Here is an 8517-nt window from a genome sequence, read left to right as displayed (position 1 = left end):
CCCTCGGAATGCCCTGCCCTCAGCAGTGAGGAGGCTCAGCCCAGAGCTGAGCCCGGTGTGCTGATGCTCTGCCAGAAAAGTGAGGGGTTGTTCTCCCCAGGGTTGTGCCCGGCTGCCCACGGGTACCCCTGCCAGACAGCCCCTCGCAGTGCTGGGATTGTGCTGGGTCTGTGCTTTCTGACTCACCAGCAGGTGCATTGAGCAATCTTCTGTTTCCCAATCTGTTTTCTTTCTCAGGAATTCAGTCATCAAATTGCTTTCAGGGCAGCAGGAACACAATCCAGCTGCGAGTTCACACACGCAGCTCCACTGCTCGGCAGATGCCGGCAGGACCCCACACTTTTCCTGGGAAAGAAGAAGAGGTGCCCAGCAGCTGTGTGCCCACTGCCAAGCCCCACAGGGGTGCCACTGGCTCCCCTGAGTCCCTTCCTGCAGCCCAAGCCAGCTCTGCCATCCTGCAACCCCAGGGTGCTCCCAGGGTGGACAGGGCAACTGGGGGCCCAGAGCCCCCCATGGCCTGGGGCTGCTGTGGGGCCGAACCCCGCCCCACTCCCATGGGGATGGGATGGGACAGGATGGGACAGGATGGGGCTGGCCCCATGCCCTGAGATGCCCCAACACACAACTGAAGGGTGATGTCCCACAGGCAGCACCCAATGTCAGAAGCTGCCAGAACCCCGTGCTGTTTTTCCTGTGCCTCTCCTGTCATTCCATGTTCAGCACTGGAACACGGACCTCTCCACTTCCCCGGTTATTTCCTGGCATTTTGCACTTTGCCCTGCAGCTCCTTGCAGGGCTGCCCTCCATGGTGCCTCCCAACCCCACTGCTGGGGGACAGCAGCCTGCTCTGCCCAGAGGGTCATTGTCTCTCCAGTCTCCTGCCAGCTGGACTGATGGCAGGGAAGGGACACATTTCCAACCCTTTCCCTATTTTTCTTTCTTTTCTTTTTTTTTCCTCCTTTTTTTTCTTCCCAATCCTAGGCAATGGTTTGTGATGCTGCAGTTTGAAGGTTCCCACTTGTGACAGATGGGCAACATTTTCTTATACTTGATTTGTAAATCCTTTCCTAGTGCAGTGGATATTAATGATTACACAAACCAAACTGCTGCTTCAGTGTTCTGGTTTCCAAGTGGCACCAGCTCAGGCTACTGCAGGGCAAGAATTGGTGAAGGACCTGGTGCCCTTTCTGAGCATGCTGTGACAGCCCTCTTGGGCAAACAGAATTTTATATTAATTGTTTAATCCTTCCCATCCTCTCCTTCTGAACCAAGGCCTCATTCTGGGAAGAAATCTGTTAAACCTGACACGTGATTTCTCGCAGCGCTGCTCCAATGTGGTTTTCAATAGGGACAGGAAAAAACGTGTCAACAGCTTCATGTTTCTTCTTGCCTGGGGAGTGGGTCCCGTGCCAAGCAGCCCAGTGCCGTGGGCACCGCGCTTTGGGATGCTGCCGGAGCGCCCCGGGCCGGCGGGGGCACAGCGGGAAGGTGCCCCGACTGTGCCCGACTGTGGCAGCACGTGGTGCCCCCGCGCCGCTCCTGCCGCTCCTGCCGGGCGAGGCTGAGTCATCCCTGCTGTGTCTGGGCCGGGGGAGTTCCAGCTGTCTCCCTGCAGGCGTGGAGCGGCTGTGCCGCACGGCTCAGCCTCCTGCGAGCGCGGTGCTTCCCACCGCATCCTCCTGCCACTCCCGGGCCTTCCCACCGCATCCTCCTGCCACTCCCGGGCCTTCCCACCGCATCCTCCTGCCACTCCCGGGCCTTCCCACCGCATCCTGTGTGTCGCTCCAGGGAACAGCAAGTGCCAGCACAGCTGCCCCACTGCCCGGTCACTCCTGGGCACTACATGGCGGGGTGGCTCCATTAGGGCTAAAGTATGGCTGCATTCCACCTTCTCCCTTAGAAGAGGAGCATTAAAGCCATGCTAGAGCTTGTGCTTTGTCCTCTGTCTTTGCCACAGTCAGGGCGTGCTGGCCTCTTGTGCCCCTTCTCCCCCCAGACTTGCTGGCAGGTTGGCTCAGGGTGGCTCAGGCACAGGGGAGGTTTTGCTGCCACCAAACCCACCCCGGAGCTGCTGCCAGCCCCCAGCCCTGCGCTGGGCACAGCTCACATGCTGAGGTGCCAACTGCCAGCCCTGCTCTTGTCCTGCACACCAAACCTGCAGCGATGGGCACTGGGATGCCTTGGCACTGGGAGCCACTGAGCTGGCAGGGCGCTCCACCCTGGCTTCCCCACAGCCCAGCAGGGATGGATGGTGCTGAGCTCGGTCCCACGGGCACTGCTGGTCCTGGAGTGCCTGAGCCCCTCTGTGGGCATCACCCCCACGTGTTGGCACTTCCTTGTGCAGGCAGGTTACGATCTTTGCATGTTTGTGCAGAGTGAAAGGAAAAGAGATCAAAAAATGAACATAAATACACACTCCTGAGTTTTGGTAGTGGATGGGAATTGCCACCATACTGTAAAATTCATTAAAAAGATAACTCTGATGCACTGGAATTTAAAAAAAGATTGTTTGAAAATCATATGGGAATTTGCTTTAAATAAATGTTGCCTTGTCAAACTCACACTGAGTTGAGGCCCTGAGAGCCGGGTGTGTCTGTCCATCAGCTGAGGAGCTTCCCTGGCCAGCGGCAGCCCCCGAGGGCACAGGAACTTCATTTGCTGTGCCGACACACAGAGGAAGAAGGCAACATTTAAAACCCCCACCAAGCCAAGCACCTTCCCACCGCAGCCCGGCCCTGGGGCTGCTCTCCCCGGGCTGTCCCATCCCGGATGGTCGGGCGGTCCCGGCGGCTCCCGGGGCGGGGACGGTCCCTCTGCGGGGCGGGCGATGCGGCAGCGCCGGGAGCGTGTCCGTGTCCGTGTCGTGTCCGTGTCCGTGTCCGTCAGGGGTGATGCACAACAGGCGCCCAGCGCTCCCTGGAGCCTCATTCCTGCCGTGCTTGGCGTTTCACTGACGCAGAAATTGCTGCGATAAAGCAAAAATGTGCGATGCGTTATCAGAGGAGGAAAGGGAACCGCCTCGCCCGCCGCGATAAAGAGGCTGCTGCACTCCGAGCTGCTCCGGGGATGCTTTCAGCGGAGTTTGGGAACGGCCTCTCTGCGGACACAGCTGTGGGACAGCTCCAGCCTGGCTGCAGAGGCTCCGGCTGCCTCACCGGCCTTTTCCCACCAGGCTTGCTGTTGTTTGTCACGAGTAGGGGAGTAAAAGCAACGAGAGAGGAAAAGTCTTGTAACTCACTCTGCAAAACTGCGTGGAACTACAGCTATTTTAAAAACTAAAAAAACAAGCAACTAAAAAAAAAAAAGAAAAGAAGATATAAAAAAACCCCAAACCCCAAAACTTTCAAAGGTCATTTAAAACCCAGGTTAAACAAGGAAGGACTTGGAGATGAGAATTAAAGTGCTCAGTTAAGCTTTGCTGAGGAGAGGTTTTCTTCCCCGTTAGCTTTGCTCGTGGTTTTATGTCAGTTTTATGGAGCTGTATGGTATAATTTATCCAGTCTGTCCTATTTATGGGTACATTTCAGAGCAGAATCTTGTTAGCAGTTTGAGTGCTGCCATGCTCTAGCACTTTGGGTTTAACACTACTCAATGTGAAAAAAATTAATATTTTGACTCAAAATACTGAATAGCATCTATGAATGTTAAAAATTTGCAGCTCACTTCAGAACATGTCAGAATTGCCCAGGAAGAGAAACAGTGATGGGTTTGGTTTTCAGAACCAGCTCCAGCATTGCCCCTGAGCTGTGATGGGAGTTGGTGGTGGAGCCGTCGGTGACCACAAGGGGCCATCAGGGTTGGCAGGGCAGAGCTCTGCAACGTGTCCATGGACCTCCAAGGCCTTTATGGAGAGAGGAAATTCCCCTTAGGGTTTTCTTTGTGGAGGACAGCACTGTCAGGTGCTGTTCTCTCTCAGTATTTGGTGTTTCCAGTAGAGGTGTGATGGCCCATAGAGGTACCAGCACAGGTCACACCACCAGAGCAGCTGGAAAACCACAAGGTTACTGTCTCTGAGACTTGGGTGTCTTTTTCAAACAGCCCCGGGTTTTTCACAGCTGAGAACTGTTCCCCAGAGCTGTGAGAAGTGGCAAACTAAAAAACTTCCACTGTGAGACCTTCCAGCAGGCATGAGAGGTGCCCAGGAGGCAGCTCTGCCCTGTGCCCACTGCAGCCCGTTTGGCCCCTGCCCAAGCACCCAGCACAGCACTGGGTCCTTCAGAGCACCAGAGGAATCGCTGCAGAATTCCAGGAAATAAAAAAAGTCATTAATTATTAAGCAGCCTGTATCTGGGGGCAGTGAGATAACTTGGCCTGAGAGGCAGAACTCCTCTTGCAAAGCCGTTTGTGCAGAACAGCTGTTTGTGAAGAGCAGCCAGTGGTGAAGGGAAGGAAATTTATAAATAACTAAGTCACAAAATGTCAACAAAAGCAGAAATGGTCAAAAGTTCAGATAAGAGAGGAGCCATTAGGGATCACTTTTCTCAGCCTTTGAAAGCCAGTTGGGATTTTTCAAGAGTAGAGGCTGTTTGACCAGCCAGTGAACCCCAGGGGGATCCAGCCCCGTGGCAGGGCTGGGGCTGCTCTGGGCTCTCCTCTCCTGGGGTGCCCTGTGTCCCCCTGCCCACAGCCAGGGGCCAGGAGCTGCTCTGTGCCAGCCCAGCCCAGCCTGTGGAGCAGGGCAGGAGCAGAGCCTGGCCGTGCCCTCACTCCATCACAGCCATGCCCAAGTGCCAGGCCAGGGCAGTGCAGCTGCTCCCAGCACCTCCTGCTCACCTGCTGGCACCTGAGCCCCTGCCAGCCTGTGCCCTGCTCAGCCCACCCACTGGCATGGGGCTCAGGGAGCCCTGCTCAACAGCACAGCAGCAGCTTGCAAGGAAAAATGAAAGAACAAGAAGGGAATTAGCTTAGAAACATACTCCCAGGTTCTGGGAAACGTGTTCCACAGCTCAGGGGACATTTCCCACCTCCCTGAGGGGACTGGCACCCATAGGTGAGGTTGCCAGCTGCATGAGGAGTGCAACCTCCTCTTTATTGTTTAAGTAATAAAAACTACGTGCTTAAACCCCAAACCAAACAAAGCACCACCCCAAACAACGGCCATTGAACTCCTTCACCTGGGATAACAGGGAGATCAAAGAGCAGGGAGCATAAAGGCTCTGCTTCTGCTGTACTTGCTTGGCTCAGCCCCTTGGCTTCAGGCTGTGAGGGGGGAGATGGCTCCTCTGCAGGAAGAGCTGCCTGATTCTGGGTTCCACTGAGCTCGTGTGCACAGTGTGATGCAGCTGCCAGCACTGTGTGCCAGCAGGACTGGCACATTTAGCAGAGAAGAGGTTGGGATCCTGGAGGTGCTCAGGTGGGCTGAGCAGTGAGTTGAATCTCTTGGCTCCTCTTTAACTGCCGTGCTTGGCTCTTTAACCAGGTACCTGCAGGTCCTGTCCTAGGAAAGGGTGGTTGGGCTGTGATTAGAGGGCTCAGGGGTGCCCACTGGGCATGGGGTGGCAGTGCCAGGGGGTAGTGGCTGTGGGTTTATCTGTGACCCAGGGAAGTGCATGCAGGGAAGGTTCTTGGGTTTCTGCCTTTAGGTAAATGCTCAGCATTTTCTCTGCACCTCACCCTACAGAACAATGATTTGCTGCCTGGTGCACCTTGTGCAGTGACAGAGGCAGCAGGGAATTCCAGCAGCACCTTTGAGACTCTGACGCTGCAATTCTTCCCTGCTCTACAAAAAAGTTTGGTCAGCAAAGAACCAGAGTTGCCAACTGTCCTTCTGCAGCACATTGCCTGGGGAAAATGTGAACATTTTGGTTGGAAATTCGATTTTTTTCCTGATTTGCCCTATCAAAGAGTGCAGGCTCCAAATTGATTTTCGTTTTCATTCATGTCTTAAATGGTTGCTCCAATCAAGTATGTTATTGCTAAGAAAAAACCAAACAAAGCCAACCCCACAACTCCTCTTGCCTACAGGCTGGAGAAGAGTGTAGTGTTTTGCTTTTCTTGGAAAATCAGCCTTTGTTGGGAGCATGACTCAAACGTGCAGGGGCTGGGACTTGGCAGAGTTTAGCAATAGTTTTGTAACCTGTGCGTGTCCCGATGAGCTGCATGGCAAGCAGTGCCCAGGCTGAGCTGGCAGCAGCAGAGCTGGGCTGGGAGGGTGCTGGTCATGGCCCTGCCCTCCCTTAATGTAAGGGCTGCCTATGGCTTTAAACATGTACACTGTGCAGTAAATAACACCATTGCTTGGGGAGAAGAGTCTGTGTTTACCTCGGGGGGGATTCCCACTGGCATTTAATGGAAATGTTTGTACAGATACATCTGAATGATGTCCCAGTGGAGTGACCCTGGGCTTTGTATGGAGGGCAGGTTTGGTGGGCTGAGTGCCAGAGCCCGTTCCTGAGCTGTCTGTGCTGGCCCCTGTCCCTGCAGCAGGGTGCCCTCTGTGCTGGTGGTCCTGGGCTGGGTGCAGTGCCCACCACGACCTGTGCCAGGGGCTCAGCTGAGCTGCCCAAGGGTCTCTCCACGGGCTCTGGCTGTGCTGCTCCATCACCCTCCTTTTCAAAGCTGTTCTAATTTGCTTTGAAAAGCACCTTCCACAGGGGCCTTCTGCTCCGTTTGGCATCGCCCCTGTGCTCACCCACACCCTGGAGAGCCCTGTCCTGTACCCACCATGGTTGCCCTCAGGCCCCCTTCTCTTCCTGCCTGCCCTGACAGCTTTATGGGGCCCCCTGGGGAAAGCCACACATCGTACTGGGAGCTGCTGGAGACCCCCAGGGAGACCAGACAGACCGACAAATTGCCTTTTCCTTGTCAGTAGCAGCAAGGAAAGGAGATGAGTGGACTCCTACCTGGAAAAAGTCTTTTCTGCTCTCCTGCTTTAAACGCATCTCACTGTGAGTGCAATAATTTTTCTGCAGCTCTAGGAAATACAATAATAGGTTGCACATTCAAACAGCTGCTCATTTACTTTTTCAACTGCCTCTGAAAAATGCCTGTAATTAGGAAAAATCTATAACAAGAAGTACAAACAAATCCATGTCTTTCATTAGCCACAAAGAGTCGGCGCTCTGCCTTCACTGCAGCTTTATTAAATTAGAATAATGAAGCAGAAGCCATAGAAAGCAAAACAAGCACTTTGGAAGGGCTGAAAATACACAGATGTCAGGTTAGAAACACGTTTCAAATTTAAGTGTGAAGCTGTAAACATGCTCACTTGTGCTGTTCTGATCCCTCCTCTGCAAGGCTGTGGGAACCTTAAAGAGTATATATATATATATATATATTTATAAAGAAAAAATACTTATATTTTCTCCTATTCTCCTACAAAAGAGATTTATCCTCTCCACCAAAACACTCTGCTTGTGCATGAGGGTGGCAGGAGCCACGTGCCCTGCTGTGCTGGTTTAAAGGTAAACTGGCAGGAGAAATGGACTCTACACAAAAGAGATCATAAGTCAGAGTTACAGCTTAATAACAATATTACAATAAATACAATGGCCCAGGAGAAATTGGTTTTAACCCACAAAACCCAGTATGACCCACCACCCTGAGGTGCAAACCCCACGTGGTTCCCCCAAGTCCAAAAGAGGAAGAATCGAGAGACCTGTTGGTGCAAATGACGGTGCCAGTCTGGTCGAGAGTGGTGGTCTCCTCCTGTCCAGGTCCTGCTGCTCCTCTGGATCCAATGAGTGGTCCCTGAGGTCTTCTTACCCCACCCCCCACCCCTGATTATGTACCCTCAGGGAGCACCCAGTCCCTCCCCCAGGGTGGGGACTCACACAGTGGGTGATTAACTCTGGAGCCAGGGGGTGTCCCTGAACTGTTGATGGCCCATTGGCAGCCACACCCCCCAGGCTGGGGGTGAAGGTGCCCATGACTCCCTGGGCAGCTGCTGCAAATAGTCCATTGTCCTTGGGGAAGGAATAGAGGGGGTAGAATACACAGCTTTGGTCACCCCCACACAGTGATAACTGGTCCCACCTGCTGAACTGGGACACCTGGAGAGCTGGGGCACAGGGCAAGGAGAGGGCAGCCTGGCCCGAGGGGACAGTCCCAGGGCATCTGCACCGTGTCACACCTACAGTCAGAGCTTCAAAAACTCTGCCATAGGTTCGATTCCTGTAGGACAGGTGTTTGCCTGGCTCTGGTGCAGAGCAGGTTTAGAAGCTGCAGGTCTCCCTGTTCCTTGCTCAGCTCAGTGCCTGGACACAGCCGGAGTGCTGAGGATCAGTGGTCCTGGGACAAAACACAGGCAGGCTGTGAGGACCTTGCAGGCACCAGAATAAACCACTGTGGATGCATTTCACTGTTTCCAGCTGGAAAAATGAGGCTTGTCCTTAATGTTCCTTAATTGGAGGAGCAGTGGGCACCCTTGGGGCAGGGGGGCAGGGTGGTCGTGGGCAGGGGCACGGGCAGGAGCACTGGGCTCCTGGGGCACTGGCCAGGCTGGCCCTGGGCAGCCCTGGCAGCCCCTCACAGGCTCTCTGGCAGCCACCCCTGGGAGGTGACAGCTCTCCCAGGGAC

The sequence above is a fragment of the Pithys albifrons genome, chromosome 11, assembly GCF_047495875.1.
Source record: "Pithys albifrons albifrons isolate INPA30051 chromosome 11, PitAlb_v1, whole genome shotgun sequence".
Taxonomy (NCBI): Eukaryota; Metazoa; Chordata; class Aves; order Passeriformes; family Thamnophilidae; genus Pithys; species Pithys albifrons.
Note: the sequence above shows the minus strand (reverse complement) of the source record.